Source organism: Lipotes vexillifer, unplaced genomic scaffold (genome assembly GCF_000442215.2).
Source record: "Lipotes vexillifer unplaced genomic scaffold, Lipotes_vexillifer_v1.1 scaffold584, whole genome shotgun sequence".
NCBI lineage: Eukaryota > Metazoa > Chordata > Mammalia > Artiodactyla > Lipotidae > Lipotes > Lipotes vexillifer.
This window is the reverse complement of record NW_006783036.1, coordinates 2,933,042-2,949,846: the sequence shown is the minus strand read 5'-3', so window position 1 is coordinate 2,949,846 and position 16,805 is coordinate 2,933,042.

The following is a 16,805-nucleotide window of genomic DNA, read 5'->3' as shown; positions in this document are numbered from 1 at the left end:
AAAAAAAAAAAAAAAAAAAAGCTGGGGACCCTGAGTTATGGGATGGAGGCAGATGCCCCTGAAGGTTCTCACTCCCCCAGCGACTCAGCCCTCAGGGCCTGCGGAGGTGGCAGCCCAGCCCCCCATAGTAGTAGCTAACAGCAGACGGAGACCACGCAGAGGGCTGTCCCCTTCGAGGCATCCCACACCCACCCTCCCCCACTCCCATGCCTCTGACGAGGGTTAGGGATGTGTTGGGCCCTGATAAGGGAGGAAAGGCACCGGGGCCCCAGAGGAACCGCGGGGTGCAGCCAGCACGCACTGGCAGGGCCCCAGGGCCCCCGGGGGCTCCCGTCTGGTCAGAGCCGGAACACAGAACTGTCTGGGAGAGGTCTATTCACTCAGTAGCCTCTCCTGAGACACAGGATCAACTCCAGCAAGGACCCCAAGAGACGGTGCAGACACTCAGGGGACTCCTGGGGGCCTGAACCAGTGACAGCCACTCTAGTTCATGCTGAAATGCCAGGACAGCTGTGGCAGACCATGGTGGAGGGACTCGAAGGCTCAGGGAAACAGGCAGCTGGAGTGGACACACTGTCAGGCCAGAGGGCAGCCAGGTGACTACGTTCCAGGGAAAGGCCTAGAGGACACGTCGAGTGTGGAGATCTGAGGGGCTCCAGCATCACCACAGCATCCGGGGGTGACCATCCTCTGGAAGGAAGCCAGAGCTGATGGCAAGAAAGGCTGTTACAGAGTCCTGCCCGCTGTTGGCCCTGGGGAGGTGGGACCCAAGCAATAAAGGCCAGAGGGAGGCATTTTCCACCAGGAGCCGGGGCTTTGCGATCATTGCCATGACCAGCCAGAAGCCAGCCACAAAGCCCCGCCCACAGAGAGTTACGCCCCAAGGGCCAGACACACGGAACGGACAAGGGCATTTCTTAGTTTGTGCCAACAGAAGAAATCAAGTACAGATGAACCAAAGGCTGAGGGAGGTCCCAGCAATAAAAAGTCATGATCCCTCTTTAACCAAACGCAGGTTTGGCCACTCGCCGCTCAACAGCCAATAAATTGAGGGGCAAGCTTCAGTAAAGAAGAAAGGACTTTATTCAGAAAAGCCAGCAATCTGGGGAGATGGTGGACTTATGTCCAGAGACCAACTCCGCAGATTCTGCTCAGCCATGACAATTTGTAAAGGGTAAAGGGGGAAACCACCTCAGTTAACTATGAAGGCAGGAGGTCAAATTTGTCATTTATCCATTGCATGCAGGCCTGCTCACTTCTCCTGATCTGCTTTGAGACAGTCTTGCCCACGTGGTCCGCCTGCAAATTTACTAAGGGGGAGGGAGGGGTAGAGAGTCAGTCCTTCTTTAACTACTTAATTCCTCGCCCTTATTCCTTCTAATCTGGGAAAGGAATCAACAGGTTAGGTAAGGTGTTGTGTATATTTAGAAAAGAAACCAGGAGCTAAGTTAAATGTTGCCTAATGATCTCATCTTTCTGATTAAAGGTCTAAGGAAAACAGGGATGAGCAAACAGAAAAGGGGCAAAGGAGCTGCATACACCCTGCCCAGCTTCCATTCCTGCCTCACTCTTTCAATGCAGGACTCGTCGACTGAAGAGACAGCTGGGTCCCAGGGAGAAAGGACCCCACAATATAACAGTGAGTATACACGGTAGTATTTCCCCAATTCTCCTACCAAGGGACCTACGTCCATCTGCTCGGCTAATAATGCAATAGGGAAAGGGGAACACAAAAACATTTTCAGGACTGTTGGACACAGGGACTGAACTGGCTTGGATACCAGGGACGTCATACATCATCACGGCCCCTGCTAGATCGGGGCCTGCGGAGGCCAGGTAATAAATGGAGGACTCCTGTCCAAGGTCCGCTTTACATGAAGCCACGGGGTCCACAGACCCATCAAGAATTGATTTCTATGATCCCCAAGTGAACAGTTGGAGTCAGCATACTCAGCAATCAGTGCGCTTCCTGCACTGGGTTCCGGCCTGGGGGGTGAGAGCCATGGGAAGGGGGAGGCCAAGTGGGAGGTTTTGAAACTGACCCCTCCTTGGCCAACATCACAAGTCAGAAACAGCATCACATCCCAGGAAAGTGGATGACAGAGATCAGTGTCACCTTTAAGGAGATAAAGGATGCGTGTTGGTACCCATTATGTCTCAGGCTAATTCACCAGTCTGGCCTGAGCAGAAACGTAAAGGGTCCTGGAGGGTCACGAAAACCACCACAGGCTCCACCGAGGGATAGCCTGGACCACAGGGCTGTGCCAGAGGAGGGGGTTCTCTGCTATAGCAGATTAAAAGGGTCTGCTCCTGGTATGCAGCCACCCACTAGCAAATCCATCCTTTTCTATCCCAGACGAAAAGAAGGATTAGAAATACTGCACATCCACACATGGTATGAACGACAATATACATCTACAGTCCCCGGGGCGGTGGCAGCTTTCCTGCCCTCTGTCATTATATAGACCAGAGAATCTGTGTCTTGGTCCACAGAAAATCATAGGTGTCAGTTTTACCCACGGCATTGAGTTGACGGGGCCAAATAAGCAAGACAGAGCCAGACCACTAAAGGCCTTGGTGAGACACATACGCTCCAAAGGGCGGGTGATAAACCAGGGGTTGCCATATCCTTACCCTTTTTAGGTGCAGCGGTCAGGGGCGTTCTGGGCCATCTGTTCAAAGTAAAAGACAAATTGTTGCAGCGTGCGTCTCCTACCATGAAGAAAGCACTGTGCTTGATGGGTTCTTGTTCTAGAAGCAGCACCCACTGCCACCCCACCCCACCCTCTGCCCACATCCTGGGTTAAGCAAAAGGCTGCCAGCTCTGAGTCCAGATCCGGAGCTGGCTCTGCTGCACGTCCCAGCTGCAGTACAACAGCCCTGCATCCTGGGCCACGGGACCCAACAGACTCTACTGAGCGGAGGTACCTAGGGCAGGAAAAGATGTCATCGGAGTTTGTGGCAAGCTGAGCGGGACGATCACAGCACAGGCCACCAGGCAGATCATCTGCAACAGAGAAGCACACTTTTGGGGAAACTACTCCGGGAGTACACTCTTTGGTCCTAATAAAGACAGGATGCCTGACCATGTTAACACGTAGTGACCACACACCTTCAGCCGCAAACCATGAGTTCTATCAGACCCAGGTCAGAAGACTGACCAGGCCAAGCAGCAATCCAGCACCATATGGAAATGGTGCTCCAGGATCAGACACCAGCAGGACCAGAGGGTGCAGCGGAGGGGCAGGGGGCCCCCGTTCCTATGGCACCCCTCCCTCTGTTCAGGCCCGTGCTCATGGCGAGGAGGAACCTCGAACGTGATTTATGAATGAGTCGGTTCAGTATTTGGATACAAGCCCGAATGGATGACACGGCACTACCCACCCACCCCCACCGCGGCCAAAGGCAGCCTTGAAAGCAGCAGAGCTCAGGTGGTCGCTGGCTCTGTGTGGAAAGAGAAGCAGCCAGAGGTCAGGGTATAGATGGACTCCTGGGCTATGACAAGTGGCCTGGCCAGTTGGTTAGGATCCTGAATGGAAAAAAAGAAAATTGGTGGATGAGGGGCAAGGAATTCTGAGGCAGAGGCACGATGTACGCTTGGGTGCAAACGCAAAAGGCAACGCCAGAAAATAGCCACTTGAAGGGAGGCCCTACATTACCAAGTGGACAAAATGACCCGGCCCCATGACACCAGCAGCCGGTCATGACCGCCCCAGGGCCAATGCAATGGGCACATGAAGGAAGTGACCATAGTGGCTGCAGTAATGAGGCCCCAGGAACGTGGACCTCCACTTATCAAACATGGTGGGTCTGCTGCCACCACAGAACGTCCAACATGACAGCAATGGAGACCATCGCTGACCCCCATTGTGGCACCCTCCTTAGAGGAAGCCAACCAGCCACTTGGTGGCACCTTGACTACACTGGGCCACGTCCATCATAGGCAGTTTGTTCTTCTAAGAATAGACACCTATTCTGGATATGAGTTTGCCTTTCTCGACCTCAGGGCCTCGGTCAGCACCGCTACCCAAGGGCTTACAGAGTGTTTACTCTGCCCCCGGCACGGGACCCTGAGAGACATCACAGCAGCCCAGGGGAGCCACTCTACAGCAAGACTTGTGGCAGATGGCTCAGGAGCCTCTGCTCCTATCAAGACGATGCCATTCGGAGCTGCCAGCCCCGCAGTGTCCGCTAAGGGCAGCCCCGGAGCACCAGCTTGGAGGCGGCCTCTGTAAGGACATGAATTGTGTGCAGCCCATGGGTTTCCGTGGTGCCATGTGCCCTCCAGGTAGAGCAACCCAAGGGATGAGAGCAGGAAGGGCTCCCTGACCCCCTAGGGAACTTTACGCTCCCCGTCCCCACATTCTGGGCTCCACGGGGCTAGAGATCCTCATTCCGCAGAGACACATCCTTTCACCAGGGGACAGAGAAGGGGCCCCATTGAATTAGAGGCTATGGCTGCTTCTGGGCAGAAGAATTACCTGTCTCAAGGAGTGATTGACTGATGGACAGGAAGAACCAGAGCCACTGGTACACGACGGGGGCAGGAAAGGATGCCTGTGGGATCAGGGGAGACTCACGGTGCTTCCCTGCCCAGCTGCGACTCTCAATGAATAAGTATAACAACCCTGGCCTCCTCTCTTAGTGGGGACAGAGGGTCTGAGTCACGCCTCCAGGTCAGCCATGGAAGCAGCAGAGTTCACAGAGTTGACGGCAGAGGGGGTGGGTCTAGAATGGATCATGGAAGATGGTGTCAGTGCGAGAGTGTGTCACACACAAGACCAATTGTGGCGTCCAGTCACATCCCTCATCAAAGTATCCCCTGGGGAAGAGCGACAATCAGGACTCTGAAGGAGCTGCTCCCCAAGTATACACAGAGGAGTGGGGCTGCGCAGCGGACCGCAGTGGGCCCAGACACATGCCGCCCCAGTGTCCCTTCCAGGAGGGACTGGTGTCCCGGGGGCAGTGCGGCCATCACACCACCGCCAGTGGGCAGGTCCTGCTGGCCCTGCCTCTGCCTCCCCGAGCTGCCTCTGCTGGCGTGAATGAGAGTGGGCTGGCCTTCTAGGGGCTCCGCCATGTGGGCCCTGTAAGGGACCCTCTAACAGGCTTGGTTGCGCCTGCATCGCAGCTGGGCCCCTGGCTTCACAGCTGCCCATTCCCCGTAAATGTCTCGTACCCCAAGTTCTGTCTCAGGGTCAGCCCGACCCACGATGCCTCCTGAGGGATCAGGCTGCATCTAATGACGGTGAGCAAGGCGAAGGGGTGGCGTGACGGGGTACGCAGTTTAGAAAGCTCACGCTGGCCCCAGGGCGGAGGGGCAAGCGGCAGCGAAGGAGATGCCGGCAAGCTGCAGGCGCAGAAACGACGGGGCTGCCCAGCTCGGAGGATGGAGGACAGACAGCAGACGTCACAGGCAGCGGGGATGGAGCCGGGCTCAAGATATTGGGTCTGATGTGCAAGGAGAGGGGCAGGTGATGTCAGGTTTGCAACCTGGTGTGCGCGGCGACGCCTTTGACCGAAGCGCGGACACAGAGCGCGGGGCGGGCCATGAGCTCAGTTTCCTGGGTCATCCAGGTGGAGGCGCCCCTGGACAAGCCCAGAGCTCCACCCTTGGGCCGGTCAGTGGGGTTCACGGAGATGAGGTGAGGGATGCGAGAGCCACAGCGTGGCCGGGTTCTCCCAGGGACGTGTGTCCAGGGACAAGGAAAGGAGACACGAGACGGAGCCCGGAGGGGCTGCAGTGTTTGCGGCCGAGCCTGAGAAGAGCTCTTTTACGCCTGGTGGGCGTAACTCACAGCCCACACTCAGACTCCCTTAACCCCGCGTCACCCATTCAGTGTACAGTCACAGCGTGCGAGTGCCAGCACCCTTGGGGGAGGGGAGTCAAGCCAGAGCAGCGAGGTCCCGCCTGGACCAGAGACCCGGGACACTAAACGGCAGCCAGAAGTTTTGGGCGGAGGAAGCGGGCATGGGGGCGCCCCAGGACCACCCCCTTTGAGGAGTCTGCGCTGGCCAGGCCACGGCTCACGGCCTCGCGCCGGGGCCAATACCCTATTTCTGAGGGCGCGCCTCACCGCTCTGCAGTGTTGGGACCCAAGAAGAACAAAATGTGGGCAGCCAAGGAGGGAAGCGGCTGGAGAGCAGGGGCTCTGACCCACACCCCTACCCCGTCCAGCACCCTCCCAGCCCCAAGACGCCTCTGACACAAGGATGCTCTGCTCCCGGGCGTCTCCCCGGCCTCCCCCCAGGGGCCCAGCTCTTCGCCCCACTTGGGTGGATTTAAAGTCAGAGGCAAGAGCTCATGTGTGGAGTCACAGATTCCCGCAGAATCAGCCCTTTTTTCCTCCGTGAAGCCATAGCTTTGGGGTTGTCTGTGTTCGTGGGCACCCTGAGATCTTTCCAAAGCAGAGGAGGGAAAGTACCCATGCTGCCCCCATCTCCGTAAAACAAGACGCCTATGATGGGGAAAATTTACAGACCCCAGGACATCCCAGCCTTTCCAGAAAATTGGGTTGCCCTCATTTCTGAGGTTCCAGAGGCCCAGGGAGTGGGGAATCCTGCCCACTAGCTGGTGCCCAGTCAGAAGGAGAAGCCCGAAGGTATCCTGGGGGAGGTTGGGGGAAGAGTTTGTCTGGAGGCCGGGATGGGGGATCCCAGTCGTCAGCACCCCCAGTGAGTGGAGGGATCTGGGATGAGGAATATAGGAAATGAGAGAAACTTTCTTGGTCCCCAGCTGGACCCCACAGAGCTGACTGTTGCTGGGGGAGGGGGGAGGGGGGGAGGGAGTCAAGACTCAGCCCCTGGAAGCAGGAGCATTTCTGAGTGGAATCCCTGGTCCCATCTCTAAGAGCTGCAGGTGCCCACAACGGAGGTGGCTCCCTGGGAGTCCACAACCGGAGTGTGACTTTACCAAATCCCAACATCAGTGCAACAGCCCCCGGCCAGCCTCTCCTGCAAAAGACCCTTTTTTTTTCCTGTGATCCTCAGAAGAACCCAAGGAGATGAAATTTTCCCCATCTTGTAGATAAGCAGATGAAGCTCACCTACTGTGTCCCCAAATACCTATGAAATCAGAAAAGGCAGAATTAGAAGAATAAAGATGTAGATAAAGAAATGAGAGCAGAAAGTCAATAAGAGTACAATTCCTAAAACTGGGCTCCAGTTTTGCCACTGAGCCCCCTAGCAGCCAAAGCAAAAAAGATATGCAGTCTGTTTTAAGATTTATGTTGTCTATGGCATGGAGCCATGTCAGGGTCTCAAGAGAAGCTGTAACTTGCCTGTGGTCCCCCAGCTCAGGAGAGCAAAGGATGCAATACATCCTGGTCTCAGGAGTGCCAGGCACTTGTCAACTGCTTGTTTAGCCCCTATACTGTGTCAGGAGAGACAGTGCAGACAAGTCATGCACAAACCTCCTACTCCTGCACGCTCCCAGGTTACCATCTCATCACCTGGACAAGAGCACCCCAGTGTTTGGCTGCAGACTAGGCATGTGGACACTTCCAGGTTGGGACAGGAAAAAGGGAAAAGCTGCGCTGGGAATCCCCTGCCAAGCAATGAAGACAGCCCTGTCTGCTGCAGACCAAGGGCTTCTATGCTTTAAGTCCCTGGAACTGATGAGGCAAGCAGAGGACCCCGGGGCTCCTTGGCAGACACTTGACTCTGTGGGGCAGCCAGGGGGAATGAGGGAACTTAGCTCAAGCCTGTCATGTCTGCCCTGCTTTGGGGACCCTGACCCCGGAAATTACCCCCTAAAATGAGATTTTAAAAACCACTGGGGTGGGCATAAGATGGGACCACAGAGTAATTGGGAAATTATCACAGCCCAGCCCCAGGGGGCACCAAATAAGCCCTGGATTCCCGCCTGGAGAGTGGCTGTCAAATGTGACTCACATGTGTTGCGTGATACAAGAGGATAGGACAACACAGGGGTGGAGGCACAATGGTGCAGCTGCAGAGAACTTGGGAGTAAACTGTCTTCTCCTCACTGATCCAGCCCAGAAGGAACTTATCACCCACCCTCACCACCCCAGTCTGCTCCTCTTCCGATATTCCCCATCTCTGGCAGAGACGTCCAGTTTCATTTTTTCCCCCTACATTGTTGAACCCCTGATTTTTGCTGGGCACATGCTCACCCAGAATAAAGACTACATTTCCCAGCATTCCTTGCAGCCAAGTGTGGCCATGTGATTAATTTCTAGCCAATGGGAGGTAAGCGGAGTATACTCTATGTTCCACTTCCCGGTCATGCTCTTAAAGGGGCAGCATGGGTCTACTCCTTCCCTCTCCTCCTCCTCTCACCCTGGAAAATGCAGCCCTGATGGGAGCCACCTCGGACCATGCAGATGAGGGCAAGACGCCAGGGATGGCAGGGGCCTTGACAGCTTCGCGGGGCACAGCTGGCCTGCAACCCAGAGTTCTATGGGAAAGAAATAAACAGCTACCCTGCTTAGTCGCGGTTATTTTGAGTCTGTCCCATGCAGCCCAACCTATGTCCCAACTAAGAAACCATCTCAACTGATGGTCACTCCGTCCCCTCATCTCCCAGGGCAGTACCTGGGAGTCTCAATAGTTAAGCCCCATCCATTAAAAATAACCACAGCCACCAATTCCTGGGTGTTTCTCCTCGCCTGTATTTCTTCACGAACAACCCCAAAAGATGGCATCATGACTCCAGATTTACAGCTGAAAAAAGCTGAGACTCAGAGAAGTTAAGCAACTGGCGGAGATCGCTAGTGACAAGATCACGGGTGACTTGCCAAGATCACAGCTAGGGACCCAGAGAGCCACTATTCAGAGATCATCAGACGGGAAAATCCACCCTCCTAGTGTCTCCCCTTCTGCTTCTCCCTCAAGGCCACACGCTCCTTTCCATTGCCCTGGGCCTGGCTGCCACTTCCCCTCCCATCGCACGGCCTCTGCTCCCCTCCCAGCAAGGCAGCCTCCACTCCTCAGGCAAAGGGACTTTTCGAAGGCAATCTGAGGGCATCACCACCCTGATTTAGCTTGCTATGGCTCCCCATTGCCTCCGGGCAAAGGCAGCTGCCTCACCACATAACAACGTTTAAGGCCCCTGGTAGCCTGGCCCAGACCCGCCAGCCCAAAGCCACCCTGACCCACAGGGACTACCTGGTCCTCACCGCTGCCATTTCCTACTTATTATGCCAGACGCCAAGAGCCCCTTCAGTGGGGCTGGCATCATGCCAGGCCCTTGGCCCGGCTGGAGCCCAGAGGGGGAGGGGCTGCCACACCCACGTAACTGGAGAAGAGTCTGAGGCCCCGGCGGCTGTGGGTGACTCACCCAGGGACCCACAGTCAGGGGTCCTTGGAGCTGGGACTCAAACCCAGGCTGTCCATCTTGCGAGGATATTCACTTCCCGTGTCCTCTGATTCAGGAGTGAGTGAGGCCAGAGCAGACGCTGGACCCCCTGCCCTCGGGGGGGGGGGGGGGGGGGGGGGTGCCCCCCCCCCCAGCCAGTCTATGGGAATAAAGGGAAAACCACTCAGAGGCAGAGGTCCTACTTGCCTCCATGGATGTGCTCTCACCAGCTGCTCAACTCACAGCTTCAGTCTCTCGGGGCTTCTGTTCTTCCTCTGCTGGATTTAGCCCGGGGGGGGGGGGGCTGAAGCCAGGAGCCCAGGCACTCCTGGCTGAGCCCCCCCTTCACCGCAGCTTCCTTGATTCACTCAACAGTGCTCTGACCTCGGGGGGTCATGGGTCTGCACGTGGAAAGCGCCAGGCTGCCCCTCCTCCCACACAAACCTGGTTGAGTCCCGGCAGCTCTCCGAGCCTCGGTTTCCCCTCCTGCACACAAGGGGGCCTGGGCAGGTGCACGCGGAGGCTGGTGGCTCCCGTGCATCCCCTGGGCTTCCCGGAGGAGAAGGTGTCCCAGGCAGGGCGCTGTGTGTGCAGAGGGTGGGATGGGGGATGGGGAATGCCGGGCCTGGCAGCCTCCCTACTCAGCACTCAGCTCCCCTGGGGGGCCTCCAACCCTGAAAGAGCCCCCACTTGCTGGGCCAAAGGCTCCTGCTCTAACTTGCAGTCCGCCCCATGTAATGTGCAAACAGTGGATGCGCCCGTCCAGGCCACGTGCCCTGGGCACCCCCAGCCCCACCCCTGCATGACAGCCTCGGGGAAAGGGTGGACCGGGAGCCCCGGGGACAGGAGGGCCTGTGCTGAGGGCCTCTGCGAGCCGGTCCTGCTGCAGACCCCTGACTCCCCAGCCCCTGTCTGGGCAGGGGATCTTCAGGGGACACAGATCCCACCGCCTCCCAGCTGCTCCCCACAGCTCAGGGTCCCCAGGAGCCCCTTGCCCTTCTGGGCCTCAGTTTCCCCAGCTGTGACACAGGAAGAGTAGGCCTTGCCCTGCCCGAGGATGACCCAGGTTTGGGAGAGCCCTGTGGCCCCGCCAAGGGTGGCAGCCCCGCCCCTTGCTGCCAGGCTCACCCTGGTGGAGGATCTCAGGGAAGGACAGAAAGCAGCCAGCAGCACCCAGGGCAGCCTCCTGGCTCCCAGGCCCTGGGACGATCAAGGGAGTTGGCTGGGTGCAGGAACAGGGCAGGTAGCCCGCTGGAGCAGGGGATCCAGGAGAGCGCGGGGTAGGGGGCCGCTTGGGGGTCCTTGGAAGCCCTCCTCGAAGCTGTGCTGCTTCCTTGAGTTGGGGGAGGGCAGCACAGAGGTCACCACGGTGTTGACCCAGTGACTCCTGACAGGCAGGTGCCCCCGCGGCGGGAAGCCCAGCTCTGCGGCTTATTTATTTGCTGGATGTGCCCTTCCTCCCCTGTGCTGCATCCCATACCCTGGGGCAGTTACCCCCTGCCCGTGCCCATCACTCCAGGAACAGGATATGCTCTGTAGGCCTCAGCGGAGTGGTACCAGCAGCTGGATCCCAGGTGCCCACCCTGAGCCCAGTAGCCAAGCCTCCAGGGGCCTGAGAGGGAGGCAAGAAGGTCCAGGGAGGAGAGAGGGAGGGAGCAAGTGACTCTGTGCCCATTTTATGAATGAGGACACTGGGCCCCGAGGGGCAGCGACCCAGCAGGGCTGCCCCAGGACCAAGGTGACTAGAGATCTTCAAGCACCACGCATCTGCCTGCGGCCTTCTTGCTAAATTGAATCGTCGACGTGGCCCTGGAAGGGAACAGAGGCCATCTGAGGGCTGCCAGGGCCTCTGAAGTCCACGTCCTGCGGGGTCCTCCCACCACTTACGTCCTGCCTTAGGGCTGACCCTCCAGACACGGTGTCCTTCAGCCTGGTCTGCCAGTGGGACTGAACCCTGGGTGTCTAGCCTCATGGTAGGGGCAGGCCTGTGCAGAGAGAAGGAGGGGAAAGGGGGGAAGAGGGGAGGGAGGGAGGGGGGGAAGAGAGGGGAGCGCACCCTATGCTGAGGGCCCTTGGGAGCGGCCTGAGGGCCAAGCCCAGAGCAGACCCCGCTCCCAGGACCGGCCACAGTCATCCCCAAGACTCTTTGAGCTTTGTTCTCACACCAAACGCTTCCCTCTGTCTTCCCTTCCCTGGAGGATGGGGCTCAGCAGGGTGCTAATGGGCTTTAAGCCTTCTCTGGAAAGGCCTTGTCACTTTTTCTTCTCTTCATTCCAGAGGGCAGGGAGGCTCCCTATTAACCAGGGCAGGTGGGTCTGGGGCCTGGTGAGCAGAGGTTGCTCAGGCAGGAGCTGCAAGCCGCACCTGTGACAAGTTCCTACCCAATGACTGCTGTGTCCTCTGCCCCGGGGGAGACGGGGGCAGAAATCTGTGCTCTGGGAACTAAGCATTCCAGGCCCACTGCCTGAGGTGAGCCAGGCCATCCATCCACCCATCCATCCATCCACCCATCCATCCACCCATCCATCCACACATCCCTCCATCCACCCACCCATCCATCCATGCATTGAATCAATAAATATTCTCTAAACACCTGCTCTTGCCAGAACACCTTGGCCCCAGCAGCTTCAGGGCACCAGGAACACACAGAGAAGTATTAACACGGTCCTTTACTGACAACAGACACATCAGCACATAATGATAACACAGGGCAATGCCTGCTGTAGGAGAGCTGTATATCCAGTGTAGGGGGATCTCAGGGGAAGAATTAAAAATACCACATGGGAATAGAGAAGGCTTACAAGAGAGGGAGAAACCAGGCTGGGCTTTGAAGGATGTATAGGAGTTCACCCAGTAGGCCAAATGGAACTGGACATTTGAAGTGGAAAAGTGTGAGGGATAATAAGAAAGGGCATGTTTGGTAAGGCTGGGCATGGGGGGTGGCGGGGCAGGCAAGTCTTCAGCCACTGGGCCCAGATGGGGAAGGGCCTTTATCCTGGGCTGTCCCTGAAGTACAAGGTTCCACCGAGGAGCCTTTTAGAAGGAGTGGCCTGTGGAAAAGGCAATGTAAGCTGCTCTTCTCCCTCCCAGCCCATCAGAAAGCCGATGCCTTACCTGCACTAGGGGCTTCCAGCTACAATTTCTTCTGGGGAAAACAGGGGGTGGGGGAAATTGTGAAGAAGGAGGTTTGGGGCTCTGGGTCAGGGGAGGGGGAGGTGCTGGTAGACTGGGGTAGTATGTGATCCTCTTAGGAGGACCCTGTCACCCGGCTCTGAGATCCAAGCCCCTGAGACCCGCTTAAAGAAGCTACAAATCACAAGTTCCAGATGTGGGGCCCTGCTGGCCACCCCACCCAACCTAGAGGTGTAAGCAAGGCCTTCCCATATCCTGGACTCTTTGTCCGCAGAACCCTCTCCATTCACTCCTCCAGTGGCAAAGATCCCATACCTCCAAGGGCCCGGAGGCACATAGCCTCTTGGCTCATTCTTCACAGATAGAGAGTTTTTCCTTTGGCTAAGTTAGGTCCGCTCCATAACTCTCCCACCCTCACCCCAGCCCTGGCTCTGTCCACATGGGCAATGGATAACAAGTTGGATCAGCTTGTCCCTGAAGGTTTAAACACTTCTAGCTTTTCCAACCTCCCTTATTGACTTTCTGTCAGAAGTCTCCCAATGGCATGTCTAACATCTCTCTCCAGTACCATGTTTAAAATCATTCACAGTGAAGTTACTGCTGTGGCTCTTATTTGAATCAGAAAATATAAACCCAAATTATCAGTCAAAGCATACATTCAATGGAGAAGGTGAGCGAGTACATAACTTTATAGTTTTACTGCTTAAACTCACTGCAGGATTTATGTCCCCAAATTCATGACCACCCCTCCAGTGGTCTCTTTAAGTCATTTTAACTAGCTTTATTCTACAGACATAATGACCACAAGATCTGAAGTCCCAACCACGTACCAACACTCATCCGACAGGCAAACAAGAAAACATGAAAATAAGTATAAAGCTAAAGGGGAAAATCAAGGTAGGGTGATGATCCCTTCTAACCTGAGTAAGGCCTGAAAGGCCATTCGAGGTGCCCCAGCGGCAGCTGGAACAACAGGGCTCCAGAGTCTGGACAAGCTCAGCTGTCCCCGCAAAGAGGTAGTGAAGGTGGGAGCGGCGGCAGGGTGGGCGGAGGCTGCTGGAGAGGTAGAAAAAGTGGGTGTCCATTGGAGGTCAAAAGTGCACATCGGGCTTCCCTGGTGGCGGAGTGGTTGAGAGTCCGCCTGCCAATGCGGGGGGCACAGGGACACGGGTTCGTGCCCCAGTCCGGGAAGATCCCACATGCCGCGGAGCAGCTGTGCCCCGTGAGCCATGGCTGCTGAGCCTGCGCGTCCGGAGCCTGTGCTCCGCAACTGGAGAGGCCACAACAGTGAGAGGCCCGCGTACGGGAAAAAAAAAAAAAAAAAAAAAGTGCACATCCCCAGAGCGGGCCTTCTCATTCTCGGAGCAGAGAAAATGGACTAAAGGCGGCTCTGGGTGGGGGACGGGCGTGCTGAGGTTTGCAGAAGGGATGTGTCTGCGGGCAGAGGACAGACACCAAGGCATAAATCAAGACCCACCTCTTGACAGATCTGGCTCACATATACAGGCTCAGGAGGCACCCCCCCACCTCTACCTGGAGGTGCAGGGGGCCCAGAGGGTGCCTGGGGCTGAGCCCAGACCCCTCCCCTCAGCATGAAAATGGGGCGGTGGACGAGGGCGGGCCCTCGTCCTCCTATGCCTCAAAGGCGGTGGCCTGGAGTGCCCCATGCCCGGCTTCCTCCACCCAGATCTCCTTGCTGCTGTTTAGTGCCTTGGGTCTCTGGTCCAGGTAGGACCTCACTGCTCTGGCTTGACCACCCCACACTCCAGGCCCAGGAAGTGCGGGATAGCTGTACTGGCCTCAGGTCTGGTCACCACCTCATGGAACTGAGGCGGCCACGGCACCCGGGATGCAGAGTCCCACATCCCCAGCCATGCCTACTCCTTGGCCTCCGATCTCCCACTAAGTGCAAGTGACCCTTAGACAGTCCCCCAAAGGCCTCCCTATACTCTCCAATGCCTGCCTCGGGGACAGCAGCCCACCCTCCACCCCGAGACCCTGGCCGCCCCTGGCTCCTGAGACCCATCCCAGCCTGTTCTCTTCGTGTCCCCCACCTGCCCTTCCACCCTCCTGACCAGCAGCTCCATCTGCCCAGTACTCTGAACCAGAGATGGGGGACAGCCCCCAACTTCTCCCCCAAACCTCGTGCCAAGTCACAAAGTCTCGCCTGTTCCACCTCCTTCATTAGACCTGAAGACAGCCTCTGTCGGACCACATCACCAGATCTTCTCCCACCCTGACTGTCCATCTTGTATTCGTAACTAGCACTTTCACTTCACAGTGCACCTGCTCAAGAACCATCCATGGCTCCCTACTACCTAGAGGATCACATCCTCGCTCTTCAGCCTGCCTTTCTGGCTGTCTCTCTTACCACTGTTTCTCATGTATTTGTGAGAAACTTGACGTGCATACGACTCTTTCCACACATTTGGTCAGGCTGTTCCCACAGCCCAGAATGCCTGTACCACACCCCCTTCCCCAGCAAGCTCCTATTTATTCTTCAGAACCCATCACCTCCAGATAGTCCTTCTCAATCCCCACCACCACTCACCCAAAACCTCGCTCCTCATGATTCTCACAGGTCTTATGCATTCTGTTCTGACACTTGTGTAAGTGCTTAGAAGCCTGTGATCACTATATAAATGGTAGCTATTATTGATCACTAATTTTTCCAGTGAGGTTCCCAGGGTTTTTCTTGTAGTCTTTGTATATTCTAGACATTAACCCCTGGTCAGTTTTAGATGTTGCAAGTATGCTCTTCGTCTGTCACTTGCCTGTTAAATTTGCCTGTGAACACAGATGTCAGAATTATCAGATCAAGAAATTAAAATAACTATCCTCAATATGCTAAGAGTGCTGGCAGAAAAAGTAGACAACATGCAATAATCGATAGATAATGTAAGCAGAGAGATGGAAACTCTAAGAAAGAATCAAAAGGAAATGCTAGTAATTGGAAACACAGTAACAGAAATGAAGAATGCCTCTGATGGACTCATCAGTAGATTGGATGTGGCCAAGGAAAGAATTAGTGAGCTTGGAAAATATGTCAATAGAAACTTTCCAAAGAAATGCAAAGAGGAAAAGAATGAAACAAAGAGAGAACAAAACATCCAAGAACTGTGGAACAGTTTCAAAAGATGTAACATGCACATAATTGCAATAGCACAAGGAGAGAATGGAGAAGAAGAAATATTTGAAGTAAGAATGGCTGGGAACTTTCCAAAATGAATGACAGATAGCAAACCACAGGTCTAAGAAGCTCAGAAAACACCAAGTAGGAAAAATACCCCAAAAATCTACACCTAGGCATTTCATATTCAAGCTAGAGAAAAAGAGAAAATTTTGAAAGAAGCAATAGGAAAAAGACAACTTACCTAGAGAGGAAAAAAGGATTATAATTACATCGGATTTCTCTTCAGAAAGCAAGCAAGACTAGAGTGAAGTGAAATATTTAAGTGTTTAAAGAAAAGACCCACCAACCAATATATACCTCTATCTCCAGGAAAACTATCCCTCAAAAATGAAGGAGAAACAAAAGCTTTCCAGACAAATAAAAATTGAAGGAATTCATCTCCAGACCTGCCTTGCAAAAAAATGTTAAAAGAAGTTCTCCAAAGAGAAGGAAAAACATATATAGGTCAGAAACTTGAATCTACATTTCTTTTTAAAAAGGAAAAGTATCAGAGAAGGATTTTTAAAAGAGAAAATAAAATATTTTATTTTTCTTATTCATAATTAATCTGATAGATAAATGTTTATTTAAAGTAATAATAGTAAAAACATATTTCATGCTAATAGCATATGAATAAGTGAAACTAATGCCAACAAATTTAAAAGATATAGGAGGGAGAAATTGGGAATTCTCTGTTATAAGGTACTTTCACTACATGTGAAGTATTATGTTATTTGAACATGGACTTAATTTAGTTATAAATGTACATTCCAAACTCTGGGGCTACCACTAAAATTTTTTTTAAGTATAATTGATATGCCTAAGAGAGGAGAGAAAATGGAACCATTAAAAAATGCTCAGTTAAAACTAGAGAAGGCAGAAAAAAGAGGAGAAGAAAGAAGCAAAGAACAAGCACAATGAAAAGAAAGCAGTTACAAATATAGTACATAGTAATCCAACTCTACCCATAATCACTTTAAATATGAATGATCTAAACACACCAATTAAAGAGTAGATTAAAGAAACGAGACCCAGCTGTATGGTATCAATAAGAAACCGACCGTAAATATGATGACACACATAGATTAAAAACAAAAGAATGGAGAGAGATATACCATGCCAACACAAATCAAAAAAAAGAAAAGCTAAAATAGCTTCATTAATTTCAGGCAAAGCAGACTT